Source organism: Coptis chinensis, chromosome 6 (assembly GCF_015680905.1).
Source record: "Coptis chinensis isolate HL-2020 chromosome 6, ASM1568090v1, whole genome shotgun sequence".
NCBI lineage: Eukaryota > Viridiplantae > Streptophyta > Magnoliopsida > Ranunculales > Ranunculaceae > Coptis > Coptis chinensis.
This window is the reverse complement of record NC_141461.1, coordinates 36733398-36747264: the sequence shown is the minus strand read 5'-3', so window position 1 is coordinate 36747264 and position 13867 is coordinate 36733398. Positions and strand designations below refer to the sequence as shown.

Here is a 13867-nt window from a genome sequence, read left to right as displayed (position 1 = left end):
TTTTCATAGCATGGTGGAAAGAGAGACAGGGAAGCCTTTGAAGTATATTCACTCAGATAATGGGGGAGTACATAGGGCTGTTTTAAGAGTATTGCAATAGTCATGGGATTCGTCATGAGCAGGCTGTTCCCAAGACACCACAACAGAATGGTATAGCCGAGAGAATGAATCATACCATTGTAGAGAGGATGAGATGCATGCTGTCTCACTCTAAGTTACCTAGAAATTACTGGGTAGAAGCAATGCGTACAGCCGTGCATGTGATCAATATATCGCCATCAAAGTCTTTGAATAGTGATTATCTAGAGAGAGTATGGTCAGGCAGAGATGTTGATTATGGATACTTGAGAGTATTTGGGTGCAGGGCATTTGTTCATATTCCCAAGGATGAGAGATCCAAGCTTGATGACAAAGCCAAGCAGTGTATTTTTCTGGGTTATGGGGATATATGAGAAGTTTGGCTACAAACTCTATGATCCGATTAATAAGAAGGTAATCCGAAATCAAGATGTTGTGTTCTTGGAAGACCAAGTCATAGCAAACTTTGAGGAGGGTGAGAAGCTACAAGCTTTCACTAATGATCTTGTTGATTCAGAACCAGAAGTTCCTACTGTGGAACGTGCAGAAGGCATTGAGAATACAGATAACCATGGGTTTGAAACTCATGATGATGATCTTATTGCTCATGATGGGATAGAACCTATTAATATAGAAGATACAGATGAAGTACATGAACCACCACCTGAGCAAACAAAAGTGCATCCTCCTTAGCCACAGGAAGATTGGGTAAAGAGGTCTGACAGAGAGAGACAAGCTTCAATCTGGTATCCACCACATACGTATGTTTTACTATCTGATGGTGGAGAACCTATGTACTATCAAGAGGCTCTTGAAGGTACAGACAAAGAGAAGTGGTTAAAGGCCATGCATGATGAAATAGATTCTTTGCATAAGAATCACACTTATGACTTAGTTGAGAAACCGAAAGGAAGAAAAATTCTCAAGAATAAGTGGATCTACAAAGTCAAGCATGCGGAGAATAATCCACACCCAAGGCACAAAGTTGATCTTGTTGTGAAGGGATTCGGTCAAAAGAAAGAGATTGACTTTGATGAAATTTTCCCTCCTGTAGTGAAGATGACTTCTATCCGGGTGGTATTAGGTCTGACCACAAGTATGAACTTGGAGGTTGAGCAGCTAGATGTTAAGACAACTTTTTTTCATGGAGACCTTGAAAAAGATGTCTACATGGACCAGCCAGAGGGGTTTGAGGTCAAAGACAAAGAGCACCCAGTATGCAAGTTGATAAAGAGCTTGTATGGGTTGAAGCAGGCACCGAGACAGTGGTACATAAAGTTTGATTCTTTTATGGCGAAACAAGGATACAAGAAGTTTACTTTCGATCATTGTGTGTTTGTTCAGAAATTTCTAGATAGGGATTTCATAGTGCTCTTGTTGTATGTGGATGATATGTTGATAGTTGGCTCGAACATCAACAAGATATCCAAGCTGAAGAAAGACTTGAGTAAGTCCTTTGAGATGAAGAATTTGGGTCAAGCAAAGTAGATACTTGGGATACGGATCACTCGTGACAAAAAGAGTGGAAAGTTGTGGCTTTCTCAGGAAAGCTACATTGAGAAGGTGTTAAAGAGATTCAACATGGATCGCCGGTCGGGGTTATCCGTTTGGTGGGCGGCCCGCATGACCAAAGAGACGTGTCCAAAGGGTGAGCATAAGCAGAGTCAGATGGAAAAGATTCTTTATGCATCCGCAGTAGGCAGCTTAATGTATTCAATGGTGTGTACAAGATCGGATATTGCTTTCGCTGTTGGTGTTGTAAGCCGATTTCTGTCAAATCCGGGTAAAGAGCATTGGGAAGGTGTTAAGTGGATATTGAGATATCTCAAGGGCACTTCCAAATCGTGTTTGTGTTTTGGTGGAAGTAAGCCTTTACTTGAAGGCTACACTGATGCAGACATGGTAGGTGATGTTGACTTGATGAAGTCCACCTACGGTTATCTGGTTACTTTTGCAGGGGGAGCAGTTTTTTGGCAATCTAAGTTGCAAAAGTGTGTTGCCCTCTCCACTACAGAAGTCCAGTATATTGTAGCCACTGAGTGTTGCAAAGAGATGCTATGGATGAAAAGGTTCTTCGATGAATTAAGGGCTAAAGCATAAACAGTTTGTAGTTCTATGTGACAGTCAGAGCGTCATCCATTTGAGCAAGAATCCGAGTTTTCATTATAGATCCAATCACCTACATGTATGTTATCATTGGATTAGAGAAGTACTCAAAGACAAGCATTTATGTATTGAGAAGATCTATACCGACAAGAACGGGTCGGATATGATGACCAAAGTCTTACCGAAAGGTAAGTTTAATGTTTGTTGTGCTACCGTCGGAATGGTAACACACTCCTCCTGTTGATTTGGAAATTGCATGGAGGTATCCCCCCTCACTGTTCGGATTGTTGGAGTTATCCCTCACATGAGGAAGAAGAGAGAAATCGGTTGATGTCTGCGTGGAGAAGCCTGAGCGCGCACGCGCTCAGATTGCCTAAGCACCAAGCGCGCCCTCCCTCATGTTACTGGATTTTTGGTTCGAGGAAAAATCAGAGGGCGCGCCCGCGCTCATGTCTAATTTCATAGTTTTCTGTTTTGCTACAGTAACCCCGCAAAATTGTGGGTTACTATAAAAACCAGAAGTGTAAGGTTTTGGAAAACCTAACACAAGAAGAAAGTCTGAAGAAACCCAATTTTGAGAGCAATCAAGATTGAGAGAAAACATTTACAGAGAAAAAAACCTGTAAAGAGAGAGGAGTGATCTAGTAAGGTAAGAGACTGAAAGGGGTGATTGTAATCTTCCTTCCCACTTTATAAAAGGATTAGCTCTTGTGGAAGTAGGCATCATTGGCCGAACCACGGTACATCTTTGTGTTGTGGTATGTTTGTTTTTCTCTTTACATTATTATTTGTTGTTGATAGTTGTTTAGAGAGTTGGGCATACTAGCTAGGTTGTAGTGGATATTTAGAATTTGTCTGGAGTAGAAGTGTTTCATATTACAAATTATCTGTGTAATGGGGATCGATTGGTATCGATATTAACCCCAAAAGGATCATGAGCTCATCTAGCATTTCATTCTTTCATTCTTTCAAGTGATGTTAGATGTTGAAACCAGTATGTCACTCATATAAATCATATCCACTCAGTCAGCCAAAGTTGGGTTATTTCCATGGGTTTAATTCACAACAGAAATTGAAATTGCTTTACGATTTCATTCTCCTAGATGTCCAATATATTTGCTTACTTGCTATGTGTATAGTCTTAGTAACATGTGCTCTCAATTTTCTATGTTCAAGCCATGGTTTCTTATTCTGCTACATGCATTTGTGCTTTCATTAAGTTGCCGATAGACATTTGCGTGAATTTTCAATGTTAAAATTAGAACAAGAGTTGAGGAGTTATGTATTGTTAGTGTAATTGTTCATGTTGTTGACTCATGCAGGATTTAGTAATTTAACAAATTAACATGGATTAGGCTATTACTTGGGTGATCTTGGACATACCCAACAAAACACTCCCGTACCCCAAATTTAAAATAAATAAATAAAATGACTTTAAACACATTTAGCTTCCTAAATTATCTTTCTTTTTTATTAGGCGTACCCAAAATATTTATTGACCAAACAATTTACCACTATATATTGATGAGTAAAAACATAATATTACACCAAACCAAATATATGAAAGCAAAAGGAAAACATAAGAACAGTATAGTGCTAAATATTGTCATCTTCTACAATCATCTTCATCATCAAATGATTCAAATCCATGTCAAGGATTTAAGAAGTAGGCTTACATAAAAAAATTGGCGAGAATTTAGTTAGGCTTTAGCTTCGTGCGACATTCATGCCCAAATTCTTAATGAACGATCTTTGAAGATTGAAGATCGTATAAATTACTGAATGAACAACTCAACGGCTCACACCAGTCACACATATGTACGTAGTTGAGACTTCAGACTTGAGAGCCTGAGCTAACTGGATAGGCCTTATTACTGTTTGTTTGAATTAAGGGTCATTGAATTTTAGAGTTTCAAAGATCTCTTTTAAATTTTTATCAGCAACTTTCATGGATCTTGATCACTTAAATACTTGCATGTGACTGCCTTTTGTAATTTAGTGCCTCATTAAGACTCTGTCTCCTCACTATGGGAAAACGCATGCCTACACGGCTACACCCTTTTCTGATACTTTAAACTCTAATCAGAAATTAAGTACGGTATAAGTGCTGCTTAAATTTCTTACTTGTGTTGTGGCTCGTCAGCTTGTGGCGTCGGCTTTCGTTCCTCGAATCTCCACTGAATGTTCTTTCACTTTAAGACCTAAAAGTCGGTAACCATAAAAAAAAAAAATCGATCTTTCCATAGGCCTCCATGTCCAATTGTCTATTTTTAAAGGTGGCAATCGGTGCTTCAACCAACAATACTTGGCAAAAGCGATACCCTCCATTACACTAACTGAAAAACAATCAAATACTTCCAAACACTTTTAAAGATAGAATATCATCTCCACAAACTTATACATCACTTGCCTAAAAACCTCCAAATTTTTTTGACACCACCGCAAACTCCTTATTACAACAAAACTGGAAATCCGAGAGCTTTTTTAAAGCGGATGAAAACTCAACATATTGAACTTTAAATAAATGCACAAGGGAGCACATTACCAAGTGGGAAATCTGAGAATTTTATTAATGGAACTGTAAAGCTGAAGCAACAATATTAATATGGTCATCCTCCCCTGACTAACCCAACCAATGCGGTACCCCCATACCAGCCACCTCACAGCTTCAATATTTGGTGTATATATCTTATATTTACAATCTCTTCTACCAGCCATCTATCCTCTATCTCTCGTAAATACAGACACACAACTGCAGCCATTATAATTGTACATCTTCTCAATGAGAAAGGTGGTATACAATAATGAGCCCAATCTATGAACAAGATAAACAAAATTGAAGGAGAATGGCTGGAGAGTATAAATGTTTTGAACCCAGAGAGACCATCAAAATGGAAAGAATAAATAAAAACTGCAAAAGAAACTAAGATGTCTCGCTGGGTTTTGCTTGCTCTGGGCTCTATGATATTATTATATAGTCGATTATGGGAGGACAACTTTTATCATTGTATGAATGTTTGTGTATGATCTATGGCCTTTCATGAACGTCCCCTTTGGTTGAGAGGTGGGGCAGTGTAAAGATAGCACTGCAATGCCTAGAGATCGCTTCCCCTAAAGACTGTAATGCCTCACTGAGTTCTCCAACACCTGACGACTTGCTCAATTTGTCGTCTATAATGCGATTATGAACACGAAAAACAAAAGTAACTCAAACATCCCCTCCAGAAGGATTTCTAGTATATACAGGCGACATGATATTTTTAAGCGCTATTAATACTACCTAACTGCGAGGGCAAGGCAAGGAAAAGACAATTAAGCCAAGACTATAGGAGATGGAAAAGATCGTTATGATATATAAACCTCATCATGCATGATGTTGAGTGAGGGACCAAATGACCAATTTATATGCATGATGCTATGGCTGCTTTTCGACAAGAAAATCCATAATCATACTGAAGACTGAAGACTGAAGAAGACATCAAGCCTATGAATTCATTTTCTACCATAATATACAAACGATGTTCCCTGACAAGAAAATTTACAATCTAGTTAGTGGTGCTACAACTTGATCCATTTAACCTCAAGTTGATCTAGCTTGAAAATGAGGAGTCGATCAGTGAGGTGATACAATGATTCACATACAAAGTCCCTCACTCTTTTTATTAATAGCAAGTCAACAAAGTGTTGATTTCTCATAGTAAAGAAAACTGAAAAAACAGAGATTGTTCAAGAATCAATTCATACCACGGTATCTTGCTTTGATGTCTATCAATAGAGTTTCTCAATGTCACCGACTCTTTTTCCAACGCGGTCTATATAAGAAAATACATATTCAAGTTGCAAGAGGGTATATCCTAACAACCTACGCCATGAAAGCAGGCTCGTCAAAACTTACAATGTACTCTGTACTTGGATTTTCCATGTCATTGTTAAAACTCCACCTTTTTGGACCATCTTGCAAAAGATGTGCACATTTTTCATCTAAACAAGTATCCTCAATAACACCTAAAAAGCTTTGTCCGATATCATAAAAACTTAAAGATAACCTGAAATTGAGCAATGATTAATTCATATGAACAAACGGCAGAAAAGATTTGAATAAATTGAATCCAAGCGTTGAAACCATGGGCAGCAGGAAGAAATAAAGAAGAGGAGATATTGATTCATTTGCTTTGAATTAACTATGTACAATAGAAATTTAAAACAGTATAACAAACTAACCACTCATTCTTGGCTATGCGGAGTCATTTCCTTTGGTTTGTGAATAAACATATATGATTTAGTCATAGTAATTTCTGATTCAGGAATACCTTTCTCCAAAGCCAATTTATTCCGAGTTATAGCCACTGAAGATCTTCCGACATAAAGGCATAGTTTGTTGCTATAGCCACTGTGTTTGCAAGGCCAAAGTGTTTTTTTTTCCGCCTAAAGATGGACGGGGGGAAGAAGATGGGCATAAAGAAACTTTCCCTAACAAAAATGGAAAAAGGGGTACCAAAACATACTTGTGTTATTTTTTGTTTTCATTTTTTTTTAATTCTCTGTTCCTATTAGAAATACTCCAAATTTATTTGGGATATATTATTGGATTTAGACAGTTATTGGGGTATGACAAAAATTTATGTTAGTTATAGGTGCAGGAGTGTTTTGTTGGGTATGTCCAAGATCACCCTATTACTTAGCAATTTCTACACGTGAATCTCTATTTATTATTATGTGTGGACGGTGGATACTAGTCTTGAATTTATGCAAAAGTTCTCAGCTATTTGCCCCAGCCCCCAAGTATAGTTCTCAGTTCTGGGCTTTGGAGACATAATAGCAAGTCTAATGGAGGACTGCTAAATAGAACTGCTAAAGTGCTGCCACTGTGCCACATAGGAATTTTGGCATGTTTTAGCTTGCCAGCCAAATTTGGCTAGCCAAAAATCTTAAAATTATTCCAATGGTCTTTCTTAACTTTGAGGTGCTAAAGGGATATGGAAGGTACACTTTCTGCCATCCGTCCATTAGTTGCAAATATAAGTCGATTTTTTTTTTGACAAATGGCACAATTTCTACCGTCTATCGAAATTTAACACACAGACGGCAGAAATTGTGTCGTCTGTCTCCTAGAACTTATTATGGTAGCTACTAGACAAGACCACATATTTAACTCGATTTATCACACCAGCTAAATTTAAGAGTCTTCTAAACAGCTCCATTGGAATGACATTTTGGTGTTTGGGATGTTATATGGCTTTTAGCACCCCATTGGACTTGCTCTAAGGTTTGTCGGCCTCTCAGCCATTTACCCATTTCTACTTGAACGTCATCCTTATACTTAAGAAGCCCATTACAAGTTAGTGGGTTTAAATCAGAAGTAACGCGGGTATTCTTGAGCGAAGCTTGGGCTCTAATCAAGCCTATTGGGACTCTGCACTTTCTATCAATCAAAATTTGTCCTAGCATTTCTTTGGATGAGATGTTTTGAAAGAGAAATTTTTGTGTTTGCAGCCTTGCAGGTGTTACAGCAAACCTTAGACTCAGGAAATTCTCTCTTCCCTGATGGCATCCTTATAAATAGTAGTCCACATTTTTCTTCCTCCATTGGTGATCAAGGTAACAATATATGATGAACTAATGAGTCATTTCTGGATGCAAAATGTTCGATCACCTTTGAAGACAAAATGTTTAAAATGTACATGCACCTGAAGAGTTAGCATGTTGAATTGTTTCAGGTAAAACCTACATGTTCAGGATATCAAATGTTGGCTTATCAACCTCTTTCAACTTTAGGAATCAGGGCCATAAACTGAAGCTGGTCAAAATTGAAGGGTCTCATACCCTTCAGGAAATGTATGAGTCCCTGGATATACGTGTTGGCCAATCCATGGCTGTCCTAGTCACCTTAAATCAAGCACCCAAAAGACTATTATATTGTCGCTTCTTCGCGCTTCACCAAGCGTGTCCCCCTTGCCATACTGCGGTTCTCTAATTCTAAGATCTCAGCTTCGGAACCATTACCAATTGGTCCTATTTGCCAAATTCACTGGTCCATGAAACAAGCTAGAACATATAGGTAAAATTGCTAACATGATTCATTTTCTGCCCGAGTGAAAAAATGCCAATATCTACTTAGTTGTTAAGCAAAATGATGACATGTTGGCACTTGAAAGCTAATAAGTATGCCATGATATGATATTCTTGCAGATGGAACTTGACTGCAAACGCAGACGGGCCTAATCCTCAAGGATCATATCATTACGGGTTGATGAAGACAATGAGGACATCTGTATTAAATGCTACTCTTCACGACTTTCTGGAAATTATTTTCCAAAACAATGAGAATGCCATCCAATCATGGCTAAGACTTCTGGGTTGTTGGGTGGGCCAATTGTGCATTATGGGCCTTATGTACAGTGATTAGTTATAGTTTCTTTGGACTATTAAAATTTTTTGGGTTAAATAAGTTATTATTACCCTCCATAAAGATGACAATGTTTTTTTATTGAAAATAAAACATTAATTAGATGAAAAAATATTAGGATCTCCCCTAAATAAAAAAAAAAGTCAAAGTGGGTTAACCCGAATTTTTTTTGTGTGTATTTAGGGGAGATCCTAATTTCCCATCTAATTAGGAAGGAAATTATAATTGGCTCATCTATGGGTAATACTAGTTCACCCTTCTTTTAATAAAGGACAATGTTATTTTAATTGAAAAAATTTATGGTATGTGTATTTATAAATGAAGTATGAAACAGGCGGTTAGGGCTTGGTTAGGGTCGGGCCTAGGGGCCACTACAACACATAAACCAAGTTATATAGAAATTTTTTACTAGATGATGAGAAATTAGGATCTCCCTAAAAACAAAAAAAAAGGTCAAAGTGGGTTGGCCCGAACCGATTGGTTTGGAATCATGACGATGGATCATGACCACAAGGCACTAAAGAAAAACTAATATCGAACAGGAATAGAAATGAAAATCAAAACACTCATTGACATGACATGGATACTAATACATGGGATTGGGAGAGGTTAAATGAATTTTGGCCTGTAGAATATGTGGAGAGAATTGTTTCCATACCTTTAACACCAAATGAGAAGGATACTTTGATCCGAAATGGGAGGATAATGGCTAATACTCGATGAAGTCCGTGATATGATGGTTGCATTGAGTTGATTACAAAGAATGAGATATTTTGGATCGGGATAACAATTTTTATAAAACAGGTTTGGAAGATGAAAGTCTCATTCAAACAAAGATTTTTCTTATGGCAATGCTTGCAAGGTGTCGGCCCCAACAAATGGATATTTTGGCATCTCATCATTTTCAAGTTTATCCGAATGCACCATGTGTGACGGCTTTCTGAAACTCAAACTCATGTTTTCTTTGAGTGTTCCTTTTCTAGAGCTATTTGGTGTGGAACAAATTTTAGTGGACTCGTTGATCGAGGAATATGAATGTTGGCGCTTTTAAGGACCCGATTCTCGAGTTTATTAAAATACATCGTGACAATGCAAAACGGGAAGTGCAGACGCTTTATATTTTGTTGGGGTTTTGTGGATTATTTGGATCGCGAGAAATGATACAAGGTTTCAAGGTAAGCGTCTGCATCCATCTCGATACATCAGCAGAGCCTTGAAACACATACATTTGGTTATGGAAGTCATGTTCGTCGAAGCATAAGGAAAAAATGATTGTTTATATTAAATGGTTTCCACCAAATGAAGGCATGGTTAAACTGAATACAGATGGGGCTTCGATTGGGAATCCAGGACATGCAGGGGGAGGATGTATTCTCAGGGATTCTGCGGGCCGTTTTATAATGGGAGCTTCGATACCAATTTTCTTCGCAGAACCAGCAATGAGGCGGAATTTGTAGCTCTATTATATGGACTTCAAATTGTGGTAGAAGCGGGATATATGAAGGTGGAGGTAGAAACAGATTCTCAATTGCTATATAAGGTTTTAAAGGATGAGAACTTGAACTGTCATTGGTTACTAGCTCGAATTATTTCTCAGATTAAGATAGTGCTGAGTAACTTCCAAGAAGTGCACTTCCGGTTGGGTTTATCGGGGAAGCAAATGGTGCAGCAGACGCTTAGCATCGCGATGCGGCTGTGGATCAAGTAAAGAACTTTTCGTTTGTCACGGCAATCAACCGCATACACCTTTCACTGGACACGCTTTCGAGACCATCTTTCCTTCCGCCTTTCTCGTCTGTGTGGTGGCATCAGCCGCCAATGGTTGTAAATATGAAAGTTCTTTATGATGTCTTAAGATTATGTAAAGTACGTTTGGTCTAATAAAAGATTAAATCTTAACAAAAAAAAAAAAAAAACCAAAGCAGGCGCTCTAAAAAGCACTATCAAAAAAAAATACAGCACACTTCTCTTTTCTCTATCCAGGTTTTAAGAAAAATCTCCCTGCCAGGTAAATGGTTCAATAAAACACCCTTCAAAACGAACCAACCCATGAAACCACCCTGTTTTCAGAAAAAACATGATAAAGACAAAAATACCCCTATAATGTCTTCTTCTTTCCTCTCTTTTCAATTTTCAACATGAGAATTCCAGTTTTTGCGTTTGGCAGAGAAATCACTTCAAAATAACACAAAATGCAAAAATATTAACATCATTCATTTCATGACAAAAATAAATTACAAAAGTGGTAGCTGTCTCATGAAAGTTGTAGATCCGGTTTTTACGAGACGATTTTGGGATCGAAAACCATTTGAAGATGATATCATTTGAAAAAACTTGTTCAAGTCGTGATTTCGAAATGCAAAAATTCATATATCAAAAAGATAAAATAGACTTTCAAAAAAACACTTTGTAAAACAAAATTTAATAGAAAAACAGTATGTAAAAATAAATTTGCATAGTAGAATTTATATGCAAAAACAAAATTACATAGTGATTGGATTTGCATGGAAAAATCACTATGTAAAAATAAATTTGCATACTCAAATTTGTACGCAAAAACAATTTTACATAGTGACGGGAGCCAATTTGTTCAGAATAGATGAAGAAGAAAAATAGAAAAATCAATATGTAAAAATAAATTTTCATAGAAAATCACTACGTAAAAATAAAATTGCATAGTGAAATTTCTATGCAAAAACATATTTACATATTGATGGGATTTGCAAAGAAACATCATTATGTAAAAAAAAAATTGCATACTAAAATTTGTATACAAAAAACAATTTACATAGTGATGGAAAATGTTCAAAATAGATCGAAGAAGGAGAAGAAGAAGAATAAATAAAACAAATACCAGAGACACCGACTAACAAGGGAATAAGTGATTATTTCATTTACTCATCATGAAACTTTGTTTCTTCATTGTTTGAACTGATTTCTTCATTGTCGAACTGATTTCTTCATCGTCGAACCTGATTTCCTCATTATCGAACCTTATTCCCTTAATTTCCAAGTTGAATCGTGTTATCGAATTGAATCAATGTTTGAATCATGTTATTGAAGTTGAATAAGTGTTTTTCCTTTGAAATAGCGATGAATATGTGATGTTTATCTAAAAGGGTAAAAAAGGAAGCAAAAAAATTTGGGAAAATAAAAAACAACCGTGATTTTTTCTCAACTGAAAAAACGGGGAGGTTATTTGATGAGATAGTATAAAACAGGGAGGTTAAGAGGTAAGTGCCGATGGGAGGGTGTTTTTATACAACCATAATAGAACGAGGGGGCTGAGGCCCATTTCTTGTTTCTCTATCTCTCAGTCTAATAATAGTTTCCGACCAAATCTCCCCATCTATGTCTAATGATAGTTTAATTGAGGTAATTTTAGTATCAATTTAACTAAGATAATTTGTCTCTCTCTTCCTAAATTATAAAAGATGCTTTTGTGCTTTAAATTTCTTATTCAGCTGCAAGTTTTGATTTTTTTTTTGCAATTAATTCATGTAGTTTTATTATTTGCAAGTGAAGATGATATGACTGAAAATGAACAAGTTGAATGAGGTGATGCATGTGAAGACAATATGACAAAATGAACAAGTTGAATGGGGTGATGTATGTGAAGATGATGAACCTCACAGTGGTGTTATTGGTGATGAAGTCTATGAAATTGAAAAAGACATGAATATATATTCTCCATGTGAAGGAATGGAGTTTGATTCCCTCGAAAAAGCATGTGTTTTACAATAATTACACTGGTCACATTGGTTTTAGTATTCGAAAGAACACCGTGAATAGATCAAGAGTAACCAGAGAAATTAATAGTTGATGTTGATGTTGTATGAGTATATTTTTTCAAAAGAGTCTTAGTGATTCAATATGACAATTGTAATATTTTGCCTAGTGAATTAAATTTCTCTTAATTATCCGATTTGCCAACGCAAACATGCTTTCGGTGTGGAAAAGAAATTCTGTCAGAGTTAAGGATACTTATGCAAGCTGAGTTCTGTCTGATTTTTGTATATGACTAGTAGAAAGAAGTTGAGCTATTTCTGTCTGTTACCTATTTCTGATCTTTGTAACAGTTCACAACTAATGGTTTTCAGTTAATGATCTTTGGGATTATGTTTCCACTTAATGGTTTCTAAATTCTAATGTGAATATGCTATTTTTAGTTCCTTGTCCTGGTTGTTTCTTGCAGCTCTTGAGATAGTTTGTAGCTTTCTATTCTTTGACTCGTTTTTAGCACACACATTATTCACATTATGTTTCTTTGTAACTCTGACAACACAAAGAATTGGAGTTGCTTCTTAGAGGAGGCCTTCCAAACTTGCGGTTAGCACACATTATTCACATGGTGTTTTTCTGCAACTCTGACAACACAAAGAATTGGAGTTGGTCCTTAGAGGAAGCCTTTCAAACTTGCGGTTAGGCAGCCTCTCAAAAAGAGTCCCCCTATACTCCTGGTTAGACAGCCTTTCAAAAAGAATTCCCTTATACTCCTTATAGAGTCTGATTTCCACTTTCATCTATTATCTTTGGATATATACTTAAAACATTCAATTTCAGCACAACAACGTGCACTAGCTAAGTTGTTAAAATTTACTCTATATGTAGGGACGTAGTACATCCAGACTTAGTGTTCGCATTGGAAGTTTTAAATAATAAAAATCTAACACTAGAATATCGAATGGATTAAAAAGTTGGATAATATCCAAATTTGGTTAATGAAGATTGTTCAACGACCCAGCAAATTTTGTTTGTAATACAAATACATAAAGACTTAACATCTGAACATACAATATCCAATAAGTTTTCTCGAGCACAAGCGTAACCACCTTCGGATATATAACCTCTGTCATATTAGAAGAGTTCATAGAAAATTGGTTTATGGTGACTCGTAACATGTCTTCTACTCTCCCAAATTCGCGTCTAGCAGCTATGCCCGCAATTCTCAGCTGCAACAACACTTCTCAGCTGATAAACTCCCAGTTTGATCAATGTTTCTTGAAAATTCCCAATGAACTGCAAAAGATAGGCCAAGTGAGATCAAAATCTCATAATCCACAAGCTATATGTACTATTACAGTATCACATAAGAACATTTTTCTTGCAATGCTAAAGTCATAGCAAGTATAGAACAGGAAAGGGCGCGCTATCCACAATATGGCACTATCCACAACAGGAAAGGGCCCATTCCTAATTGTATATAAAACTACCTAACTTTTAGCCACATTTGGGATGGGCTCAACAGGAAAAGGCGCGCTATCCACAATATGGCGC

The 13867-nt window shown here is 36.8% G+C and overlaps 1 long non-coding RNA gene across 1 annotated transcript; it reads left to right on the top strand.

The window, feature by feature from the left end:
* Positions 1-11829: 11829 nt before the first annotated feature.
* Positions 11830-12510, top strand: LOC147492804 (uncharacterized). The gene is made up of 2 exons (XR_015198784.1): positions 11830-11965; positions 12095-12510. It is a non-coding gene; the product is annotated as an uncharacterized LOC147492804 (long non-coding RNA).
* Positions 12511-13867: the final 1357 nt, after the last annotated feature.